Source organism: Poecilia mexicana, unplaced genomic scaffold, assembly GCF_051168715.1.
Source record: "Poecilia mexicana isolate PSO_F unplaced genomic scaffold, ASM5116871v1 scaffold_21, whole genome shotgun sequence".
Classification (NCBI taxonomy): Eukaryota; Metazoa; Chordata; class Actinopteri; order Cyprinodontiformes; family Poeciliidae; genus Poecilia; species Poecilia mexicana.
In genome coordinates, this window is record NW_028263390.1 from 22,831,634 (window position 1) to 22,843,727 (window position 12,094).

At 42.4% G+C, this 12,094-nt stretch overlaps 1 protein-coding gene and 1 long non-coding RNA gene across 2 annotated transcripts in view; one reads left to right on the plus strand and one right to left on the minus strand.

Annotated features, from left to right (window-relative positions):
* tiam2b (TIAM Rac1 associated GEF 2b) overlaps positions 1–12,094 on the plus strand; it is a 60,381-nt gene that overhangs the window by 11,173 nt on the left and 37,114 nt on the right. The gene's annotated exons all lie outside the window — the stretch shown is intronic.
* On the minus strand, positions 518–1,330 carry LOC106913238 (uncharacterized). Its single transcript, XR_015761749.1, has 3 exons — positions 1,103–1,330; positions 678–1,031; positions 518–597 (listed from the first exon to the last, which is right to left on the minus strand). It is a non-coding gene; the product is annotated as an uncharacterized LOC106913238 (long non-coding RNA).

Below are 12,094 nucleotides of genomic sequence, written 5' to 3' on the forward strand. Positions count from 1 at the left end.
ATTCAGGATACGTACATCCGTAATTGGACGCAGTAGTGAATCGGGCTTCGGCCCAGTCTAAGGCTCGACCCGTCAATAAGGATAACATGTAAGATATCTTAGCATCATCATGGGGAAAACTTTGCGGTGAATGGTTAAAGACAATAGTACACTGGAGGATAAACCCCTTAACCTTCCTGATGTCACCTGAGAACTTCTCCGGTGTGGCTGGACGGACCTCCGAAATCCCGGAACGGACGGGCGGATCTGGAGTTGCAGGAGGAGCAGGAGAGGGGTCAGGAACCTGTTGTACTGAATTCTGAAGAAAATTAGAAAGTTCAGTTAGTCGACGGTTTGTCTCTGCTTGGCGGTTTCCCAGTTCTCTTAACGCTGAATCATGGGACTGAATTAAGGCGTGTTGATCGGATAAGGCTCTTCTGATTGAGTCCGCGGAGGTCGTGATCTGGCCTGAGTGTTCTGTCATGATGGTGTTCACTTTACGAACCCACATGCAAGAACACAATCAGATGAGTCAGAGTAAATAAACAATAATGAGTTTATTGATTCCAGGGAAAGGGGAAGGAAGTGAGTACTGGAGCGGATGACCGGGTCGTCTTACTGTTAATGAGAGGCAGAGGGTTAGTGGAGGTAGGAGTGTGTTTCTTTTCTTTCCAGGAATGAATCGAACTGGTTCTTACTTGATCTGAAGGTGAGTGGTTGAGAGCTGAGCGCTGGATAACTGAGCCTCGTCGGAGGGCGGACAGGTTTACTGCGGTGGAAGAGCGAAGTGCGTCGCGGTCCAGTTGTTCCTACTTTCCAGATGGGTTCGGGCTAGGACCGACAGATCCGCTGCGTCCCGAAGGGGAATCCACTGGAGACGGACCGAGACTGGGAAAGGTGAACGCACGAGGGGTGGCGTCCGACCGGTAACACCGGCAGCGTTGAGGGAGGACACACGAGGAGAGCGACTCACAGACGGCGAAGGACAAGAGCTTTCTCCGAGCCCAAGGCTGATGGCACACACAGGAGCAGTGAGGAGGCAACAGGACAACCTGGTAAGGAGGACAACAAGGAATTAATAACGAGCAGATCACAGAGGGCCTTTCTCTGGAACGATAGTTACCAAGGTAAGCTAACACTCAGGCGATGAGAAGTTGTTCAGCCGCTGCTTATATCTGCAATCCATGCCCTCCAAACAAGCTACAGGTGTGGCCACGGGGTTACCCCTGCAGCTTCTCAGGGGCTCGCCTCTGGTGACATCTGGTGGACGCCCAGAAGAAAGATGGAGCTCCAACAAAAATAAAACTCAGACCAAAAAAAGAAAAGCAACGTAGAAAAAACACAGATCCTGACACCTGTAGTGTCTCCTTGATCCTTTCATGCATGTTTGAGAAGTAATTTAATCTCCATGGTAACCAATCAGCTGAGCAAAATGACTGGATGGACCTAGCCCCGCCTTTGTGACGCAGCTCCTCCCTCACTCAGCTCCTTCAGACTAGCCAGCGTCAATTAGCAAACACCTGGTGGAAAGAGCAGGAGTTTTTAAAGAGGCCAAAATTACAAGGTATTAAAATACAAAGTAAAATTTCTTTTAAGTCATACTTGATATGTACAGCATTTGTATAACAACTGAAGTAACATAGTTACTTGATTAAGCTGTAAATGGGACTTTGTGCCTGGAAAACACATAATACTGCCCATTTAAAGTTGTATTAATTAATCCACGACTTTCTGTTTTTCTGCAGTGTAGATAAATTAATAAAGATGAAGAAATCTGTTTCATTTAAACGAGTCAGGATGAAGCTTTGAGAAAACATTCCCTGTTTGAAACTGACCTATTCCTTCACTAAGAGCTATAAACTAAAAAAAAACAGTTATTTCTTTCCTTTGCTCTATTGAATAAAATTTACCACTAAACTAATTGCAAATAGCTGCTTTATAACATTTGTTTTATGTTTAAATATAAAAATGGTATGTTGAAAAGCACGGTGAAGGATCTGTGATGCTGTGGGCCTGTTTGTCCCTATCAGAGTGCCTGGCACTACGCCTGGTTTCCCTCTGGTGTAAAGCTGAAAGCGAGCCGCCTCCAGCTCTTTCAGCAGGATAATCATCCTAAACATCAACACAGAAACGGCTCACTGGACGCAGAATCAACTCCTTCCAGAACCGTCTCGGTTCTAAATCCCAAAGCGAAGCCGGGTTTGTGATCCAGCTGTGTTTTTGTTCTGGTTTGGAGCTTTGAACTCGCCCTGTTAGTTTGCTCTTCCTCTGCCTCGGATGTTTGTGTTCTTCTGGTTTGTAGAAGTCGGATCAGGACACAATCCGTCTTGTCGCTACAATCTGACATCACTCTGATGTTTAACGCAAATATTTCGCAAAATAACAAACCAATCAAAACCACATCAGTGGTCCAGCTCATCTGGTTACTGCAGGATTCCTCTCAGATAATCCTGTGGTTTTTATCTGCTTTCATCCTTTTGTTTCCCAACGCCTTGTGATTCTGATGGCAGCGTTTTCCAGCCGGTCGTTGCGTAACGAGTCCAGCGTTCCTGAGCTTCCTGCGGTTTCTGGGGACTCTGGCAGCAGCTCTTGTGTAAAGTTACAAACTCTAACTGGTTTGTTTTCACGCAGCAGCTGCAGAGGCTGAAGGCCGTCCAGGCATTGTTTGAAACCAATAGTGGAACTGATTCTGAGTCAGAAACCAAAATGTACCGGAAAGATGCAAAAACAACCCGTAAAATGAGCATTAAGCATGTTTGCTTACTGGTTTGGGCTAAATAAACCTGAAATGGTTTGGAAACGTTCCAGTTTTCCTGCTCATCGTGTCCGGACAGCGACAGCAGCACAGGAAACGTGCGACGGGGATGTTTGACCCTTCGTAAGGTGTTTGATTGCGAGGAAATCAGCGTGTGGCGCTGACGTCAGGTGTTTACCAGCAGGGCGGGAAATTCCCGCTCCGGCAGCCAGATGTGTCTCCAGTTTATCTGCTGGTCGGTTTGGCAGGAAGCCGACAGTTAAATATAAAAGCTGCTGCTCTGTTTTTAACCTGCGTCAAAGAAACACGGGAAACAGGAGATGGATTCCCCAGCTTTTAATGCACCACCTTCATTCAGCTCATGTTTAAACGCAAAGCAAGCAGAAGGTACATTCACAATTAACATTATGGGTTAATTAGCCTGTCATAAGAAAAAAACTGCAGGTTAATTTTTCAAACTCATATTTTTACAATGTTATTCATAAAGATGTCCCAGTTAAGGTTAGCTAAATGCTAGTTAAACATTTAGCAGGCTAAATATGCAGCTCCAAACTAAATTTCTAGATCCAAGCTAAATATTCAGCTAGCAGGCTAACTTAATACTGAATGAAATTTAGCCTGCTAGCTAAATTTTATTTAATCTGACTGGAGAAAAAAACTTGGAAATTTCTGTGATTGAAATTTCCAAGTTTCAATCACAGAAAATTTGCTAGAAAAAACTCAAATTTTGACATTACTCTCTCAACTTTTGTGAAAAAAACAGAAAATTTTAAAATATTAAACTTTTATTTATTTTGTTGAGAATAAATCTGTGTTTTCCTTCTATCTCTTTTAGCTAGTTGCTAAGCTAAAGCTAAGCTGAACCTAAAGGAAATGACATGTTAGGAAATGCAAATGAGAGCTCTGCTTTGAGGAAATGACACACTTGGGAGCGCCCTGTTTGGGGGTAGCGTAGATGGAGGCTAACTAAAGAAGTTACCAACTGTTGCTTGTGGCCATTTGTCTGTTAGTTCTTAGAGGCAGCAGGTCATAATGGACCAGCTGTATTTTGGTATTAATAAATGAAATTCATGAATTCAACTCACTGACTCTTCTGTAACCTCGTACATCACAAACTTAGCATGGAGAACAGATAATTCTCCACAATTTCTAGAATTTTCTGAGTTTTACTCATTTTTTCCTGTCTACATTGGCCCTATTGTGCATTGAAAACATCTGTCCTGTATCATTCTTGAACTGAAGTCAGGGGCCGCAAATGGCCCCCGGACCACACTTTGGACACCCCTGCCATGAGCTTATTCAGGCATGTTATCAGGATGCCCTCTGGGTCCTTTCTGGTCTTGTTCACCTGGGTTAGACCCAGAATCCTCTGAAAGGGCCACATGAATCTCTTCTGGTTTTGGTAGGACCTGCAGGATGTCCTTGGAACGACCTCCAAGTCCTTCTGGGCTCGATAAACCAGTGAGCCTTGAATAAGTGGAGTTATGATGATGAGTGGAGCGAGCAGAGGACCGAACACTTTGTGTTCATGTCGGCGGCTCTTCTGTCTCTGATGTCTGAGATGTTTTCTCAGTCTTCATCCGTCTGCTCGGTCAGATCAGCTTCACTTCTGCAGCCGAGGCCAGAAAACACTTTGTCTTTTGTCTCTGACATACTTTGTCCACTCAGCGGGTTTTCAGTGAAAGCTTCGACATTCCTCTGAGGCTCAGACCAAACCCGGCTGGTACAAACCACTAAACACCTCTGGGATCATTACCTGCCCCGAAACAAGCGGACCTTTCTCTGCTTTCCACGCGTCCTGCAGCTCTGCAGCCGCTGAGCTTATTTACAACCAAAGCAAAGCTCTGTAATCACGTTTTTTGGCTACAAGGGAAACTTTGTTGACCAGCGCTCTCTTGAAACCACAAAATCACTCAATCTGCAGACTAAAAAGGTGCAGCGAGGGAAACCAAACACCCTGAGGCCTTTTGGAGTAGAAACTCCTGAAGGAAAAGGTCAGCGGTTATTACAGCTCCTGGTCTTAATTGTGTTTTGGCAGCACTTCCTGTCTGTTATGATAAAGTTTGACGTAACGACTTAAACGAAACAATATCTTGGAGCAGTTGGGTGGAGACCACTCCAGCAGGCCTTTGTTTGGATTTTTGTAGCACTAAGCAGCCTGAAGAGCCAACTCCCTCACTACAACTCAGATTGAATCAGGTCAGAGGTCAACGCTTAGACAGTCACACAATGGCAGACCTCTGAAGTGCAGCTCTGCATCGCAGCGAGCGAGAAATACCTGCAGAACCAACAGCACATCTTACAGCCGTTATCAGTCGCTCTGCTGAATTTCCCAAATCATTTTTGGCTTTTGCAAAACAATTCACACAAAATCTAATATCTGTATCAACGGACATGTCAGAGCCTCAGAATGACAAGTTATTGTTTCATTGTGTTCTGATAAGATTTTATTCATGTTGTCAGGAAAACACTGGATGTTCTGTTGTTAAGGTTAGTACTGTAATTATGACAGATCAGTAAAGGAGTAAATGTGATTCACATTTATGCCTTTAATGTAACGTGTTGATAGATCATGTGACACAGAAAGCAAGAAAAACAACTAAAGTATCAATAGGAACAAAGGCAATCTCCTAGAGGAAAACTGAACATGCAGTTATGTAGAAAATACATTTCTTCCTAACAGCTTCACTCCTCTTCCTCTTCCTCTCTGGCTGTTGACCTCGCCCAAATCTTTGTCCTTCCACTGTCAGAAATGTAACATCGTGTTTGTTTAACTGTAAAACTCGCTACAGAAGCGTCTCTTCAGGTTTCAGTCGGATGAGGGACGATGTCCACCTGTAATGAAACACACATTCATGCTCTCTCCGGTTAATAAGTGTGTTTTCAGTTGGTTTGACCTCCTCCAGGCCGTGTTGATCCTGCGGTCGGACTGTATTTACACAAACTTGGAGCTAACCACAGAATCCTGCTGCATTCTCAGTGTTTACATGTGTTTTATGGATGTGTTTGGGTTCCTGCTGCTCTGACATAATAAAGTGAACTGAGCAGCTTCGGCTCCTTCAGGTTGCAGATAAGCTGCACCTTTTTAAGGCAGAGTAAATCAAACTGTTGTCACGGTTTTTATGTTTGGAGCGCTCAGGGAAAAGAAAACCCTCTGCAGCGGCGGTTGTTTTGGTTTGGACTCATTTAGCAGCAGAACACCACAAGCAGCATCAAACTCTGCAATTTGAGCTGCGATGACTCATTTATTTCACTAAATGTAGCTGCTTGGAAATCAAAGGTTCAGTTTTAGAGCTACGCATGAAAACATGCAGCTCAGTCCTGAAAACTACGCTCTGAGGTTTGTTAGCGATGCAAAACACAATGTTTATGAAATTTGTCCAAAAAGAAAACATTTCCACACAGAGTATATAGATTTTTGCTAAATTGGTAAGAAATGGACAATCGTACATAAAAGTAGAATTAAGCCCAAAATTATTCAGACATCTGTTGAATTTGTGTTTCAAATAGTTTTTATTCAACCTAAAACTTCTGACAGGAAATGAGAGTTTTGTTCTGCAGAGAGGATCATCAAGTCCAACTTTTTCTCCAGTTAGTGTCTCTGCAGACCCCACACATGCCTGACACAAACTGTTTAGACTTTTACTTTCAGGTTGGTGCTACATGGAGAGTTCTCTGATGAACACTTAAAAGTCAAAATGTGATCGATGTGATGAATGTTTCCCAGGTCTTCATCTTTTATAAAAACACAAGATTCATTCATTGGGGCCTGCCATAAGCAATGCATAGGGAGAGCAGTGACTGACCTGCAAAGCAGGTCAGTCACTGCCTCCATGCATTGCATGGCAGGCACCTATTGTTCTACACCCAATAGAATGTCTGTTTATTATTGGGGCATGCCATTAGCAATGCATAAGGAGAGCAGTGACTGACCTGCGAAGCAGGTCAGTCACTGCCTCCATGCATTGCATGGCAGGCACCTATTGTTCTACACCCAATAGAATGTCTGTTTATTATTGGGGCATGCCATTAGCAATGCATAAGGAGAGCAGTGACTGACCTGCGAAGCAGGTCAGTCACTGCCTCCATGCATTGCATGGCAGGCACCTATTGTTCTACACCCAATAGAATGTCTGTTTATTATTATTATAACAACTTCTTCCATTACCGTTAATGCGGCTCGTACCGCTGCGTGCCCACCCACAAAAATGGTATCAAAACGTGCGGCTTGATCCCGGCATTGGAGCTATTATTTTTATTGGGGATCGGACTTATGACGGCGACGTAAAAAGCGAAAAACGAGCAAAATTTCCAACTGCCGAACCTTCGATGAATCTTAGAGTGTAACTGAAACCAACTGCCGCTTTTTAGAGTGAGAAAAAGAGTGGATTTTTGACCCCAAAATAATTTTGAAATCGCTCTCATGGGTGCAAAAATTGGTCTATCGGTCTGAAACTCGGTCATGACATTGATACGCATGCCTGCTCCGGTAAAATGTCTTCGAAATTTCTCTAGGGCTGACGGTTTTCTGTCAAGGTGCTTCAGAGCAAAATCAAGTGACAGGGTACCTTCAGGCACTCCACCATTCATTTTCAGACTTTTCTGAAAAATTTCTGAGCTCAGCGCACACCATTTTTCTCTCATCACTGCAATTACTGTGAATGAGCTACAGATATGAATCGCGGTACTAAATGAGACGACAAATAGCCCTCTCATATGCTTCAAACGGTTTTTGGATCGGACTTACGGAACCCGAACGGGAAGCAGTCGTTCGGACTGCTTTTTCCATTCAAACTGACTGGGTGTCTCATAAAGATAGATAAGTCTGACACACAGGGCACTTTCATCACTATAGCAACAGAATGCAGAGAGGGAGAACTGCTGGGGTTTGGACTACAAAGACTCTGTAGTTCTAAATATGGCGGAACACTTTAATACAGAGGGCAGAGCAGAAGGTCACAACTACAACATGGCGGAACACTCAATTATTACAGAGGAGGGCTGAGCTGGCAGTTAGAACTACTTCCTGTTTTGGGCATTATACAGGTGGATTAACCAAACCAGTTACACATTGGATTAGTGTGGTTATGAAAATTAAGTTTACTGAAAGTTTCAAAATAAAACTCTGAAAATTGCACTGACAAAAGTGCATCGCCGTAGGCGATGCAAAAATGAAAATCTTTTTTTTATGTTTTTTTTCTCAGGATAGTGAACTGCCTTGCGCAGCAAGGCAGTTCATTAACATTAGCATTTCATGGTTGTCTCAAAGATTGAAATCCTTCCCCAGCTTTCTGTCTCACACACACAGCAGTTGGCTGAGGGCCAATCGCTATAGCAACAGAATCCAGAGAAAGGCAAATCTGCTGGTTTGGACTACAAACCAGCAGCCATAACTGCCATAACTGTAGTTCTATCTATGGCCAAGACTCAGTTAAAACAGAGGCCTGACCAGCATGTCAGAACTACAACATGGCGGAACACTCAATTATTACAGAGGAGGAGTTGGCTGGTATTATAAACAACTTGTGCTTTGAGCATTATATAACTGATTTAACCTGATCACTATTACACATGAAATTAGTGTGGCAATTTCAAATGAAGCTTATTGAAAATTTTCAAAATAAAAGCCTTGACAATTTTTACATCATGTAATTGCTCTTTTTACATACATTTCTGCAAAAAGTTCTGAGCTCAGCGCACACCATTTTTCTCTTATCACTGCAATTACTGTGAATGAGCTACAGATATGAATCGCGGTACTAAATGAGACGACAAATAGCCCTCTCATACGCTTCAAACGGTTTTCGAATACGTATCACGGTTCCCGAATGGAAAGGAGTTGTTCGGACAGCTTTTTGGAGTGAAACTGGCTGGCTCAAACACATAGAATTGTTTCTCCCCCTGTCTGGAGAAACACAGGGGGAGGCTTGGTCACTATAGCAACAGAACACAGACAAAAGCCAGACTGCTCCTTAGGACTACAAAAACGCCATCTTTGTAGTTCTAAACACGATGGAACACTTTACTACAGAGGCCTGAGCAGAAGGTCGGAAGGTCAACATGGTGGAACCCTCAATCATTACAAAGGAGGGCTGAGCTGGCAGTCAAGAAGTAAATAATGGTGGAACTCTGAGTTATTACAGAAAGAAGGTGAGCAGAAAGTTATAACTACAGACAGGGTAGAATGTTCTGGGCATTATATATAAACTGGTTTAACCCAACCACTGTTAGATATTGGATTAGTGTGGCCATTTAAAATGAAGCTTACTGAAAATTTCAAAATAAAAGCCTGAATATTCCTCTTGGGCTTTTATTATGTTTTTCTCTCAGGTTAGTGCAGAGACAACTACAGATTTAAATCGTGTTTCCATCGGAGACAAGAAATTGCCCTCTTATATGCTTCAAAAAGTTTTCGGATTGCTCTTATGGATGCTGAACAGTAAGCCGCTTTGATCAGAAAAACTAACTGCTTCAAAGAGTTAGAATTCTCTCTCCCTGTGTGTCTCACTAACATGATAGTTGAGCTGCTCTTTAGAACTACAATGACTGAAGGTCAGAACTACAACATGGCATTTTATTGCTGTGGTCAATTAAAATGAAGCTTAATGAAAATTTCAAAATAAAAGCCTTGATATTTTTCACACCAGCTTTGGGCTTTATGTGAAATGTTTAAACAAACTACTTTTACACATTGAATTGGTGTGGTGGTTAAAATGAAGCCTACTGAAAGTTTCAAAATAAAAGTCTGCATATTCCTCTCATGCTAGTGCAACGCCGTAGGCGTTGCAATAATATTAAGCTTTTTTCGCATTTTTTTTCCTCAGGATAGTGAACTGCCTTGTGCAGCAAGGCAGTTCATTAACATTAGCACAAGTTTAGCATTTTACTGCCCCCACTAGTGCACTGCCTTGCGCAGCAAGGCAGTGCATTAGCATTAGCATTAGCCTTTTCCCTAAAGGTAGCTATTAGATAATTTTCTTACTTATTAGCGATGTTCAGTATACTGAATGGAGTAAATCAATGACAGAAAACATGCTAGTGATGCCACACATCCTACATGAATATTAGTCTTCACGCTAATATTAGCATTTTGGCTTATGCATTAATTTCAACATACTGAATGGTACAGGTACAGTTTAGTCAACATGTTTCTGACTCACCACAGGTTATTGACTACATTGAAGCTTTCTTTAGCATTAATGCTAATTTTTTGCATCAGAACGCTTGATTAAAAACCGACGGGCACACTTTGGCATGCCCCTTAAAATTTCTGCGGAATTTTCTAGTTATTATAACAACTTCTTCCATTACCGTTAATGCGGCTCGTACCGCTGCGTGCCCACCCACAAAAATGGTATCAAAACGTGCGGCTTGATCCCGGCATTGGAGCTATTATTTTTATTGGGGATCGGACTTATGACGGCGACGTAAAAAGCGAAAAACGAGCAAAATTTCCAACTGCCGAACCTTCGATGAATCTTAGAGTGTAACTGAAACCAACTGCCGCTTTTTAGAGTGAGAAAAAGAGTGGATTTTTGACCCCAAAATAATTTTGAAATCGCTCTCATGGGTGCAAAAATTGGTCTATCGGTCTGAAACTCGGTCATGACATTGATACGCATGCCTGCTCCGGTAAAATGTCTTCGAAATTTCTCTAGGGCTGACGGTTTTCTGTCAAGGTGCTTCAGAGCAAAATCAAGTGACAGGGTACCTTCAGGCACTCCACCATTCATTTTCAGACTTTTCTGAAAAATTTCTGAGCTCAGCGCACACCATTTTTCTCTCATCACTGCAATTACTGTGAATGAGCTACAGATATGAATCGCGGTACTAAATGAGACGACAAATAGCCCTCTCATATGCTTCAAACGGTTTTTGGATCGGACTTACGGAACCCGAACGGGAAGCAGTCGTTCGGACTGCTTTTTCCATTCAAACTGACTGGGTGTCTCATAAAGATAGATAAGTCTGACACACAGGGCACTTTCATCACTATAGCAACAGAATGCAGAGAGGGAGAACTGCTGGGGTTTGGACTACAAAGACTCTGTAGTTCTAAATATGGCGGAACACTTTAATACAGAGGGCAGAGCAGAAGGTCACAACTACAACATGGCGGAACACTCAATTATTACAGAGGAGGGCTGAGCTGGCAGTTAGAACTACTTCCTGTTTTGGGCATTATACAGGTGGATTAACCAAACCAGTTACACATTGGATTAGTGTGGTTATGAAAATTAAGTTTACTGAAAGTTTCAAAATAAAACTCTGAAAATTGCACTGACAAAAGTGCATCGCCGTAGGCGATGCAAAAATGAAAATCTTTTTTTTATGTTTTTTTTCTCAGGATAGTGAACTGCCTTGCGCAGCAAGGCAGTTCATTAACATTAGCATTTCATGGTTGTCTCAAAGATTGAAATCCTTCCCCAGCTTTCTGTCTCACACACACAGCAGTTGGCTGAGGGCCAATCGCTATAGCAACAGAATCCAGAGAAAGGCAAATCTGCTGGTTTGGACTACAAACCAGCAGCCATAACTGCCATAACTGTAGTTCTATCTATGGCCAAGACTCAGTTAAAACAGAGGCCTGACCAGCATGTCAGAACTACAACATGGCGGAACACTCAATTATTACAGAGGAGGGCTGAGCTGGCAGTTAGAACTACTTCCTGTTTTGGGCATTATACAGGTGGATTAACCAAACCAGTTACACATTGGATTAGTGTGGTTATGAAAATTAAGTTTACTGAAAGTTTCAAAATAAAACTCTGAAAATTGCACTGACAAAAGTGCATCGCCGTAGGCGATGCAAAAATGAAAATCTTTTTTTTATGTTTTTTTTCTCAGGATAGTGAACTGCCTTGCGCAGCAAGGCAGTTCATTAACATTAGCATTTCATGGTTGTCTCAAAGATTGAAATCCTTCCCCAGCTTTCTGTCTCACACACACAGCAGTTGGCTGAGGGCCAATCGCTATAGCAACAGAATCCAGAGAAAGGCAAATCTGCTGGTTTGGACTACAAACCAGCAGCCATAACTGCCATAACTGTAGTTCTATCTATGGCCAAGACTCAGTTAAAACAGAGGCCTGACCAGCATGTCAGAACTACAACATGGCGGAACACTCAATTATTACAGAGGAGGAGTTTGCTGGTATTATAAACAACTTGTGCTTTGAGCATTATATAACTGATTTAACCTGATCACTATTACACATGAAATTAGTGTGGCAATTTCAAATGAAGCTTATTGAAAATTTTCAAAATAAAAGCCTTGACAATTTTTACATCATGTAATTGCTCTTTTTACATACATTTCTGCAAAAAGTTCTGAGCTCAGCGCACACCATTTTTCTCTTATC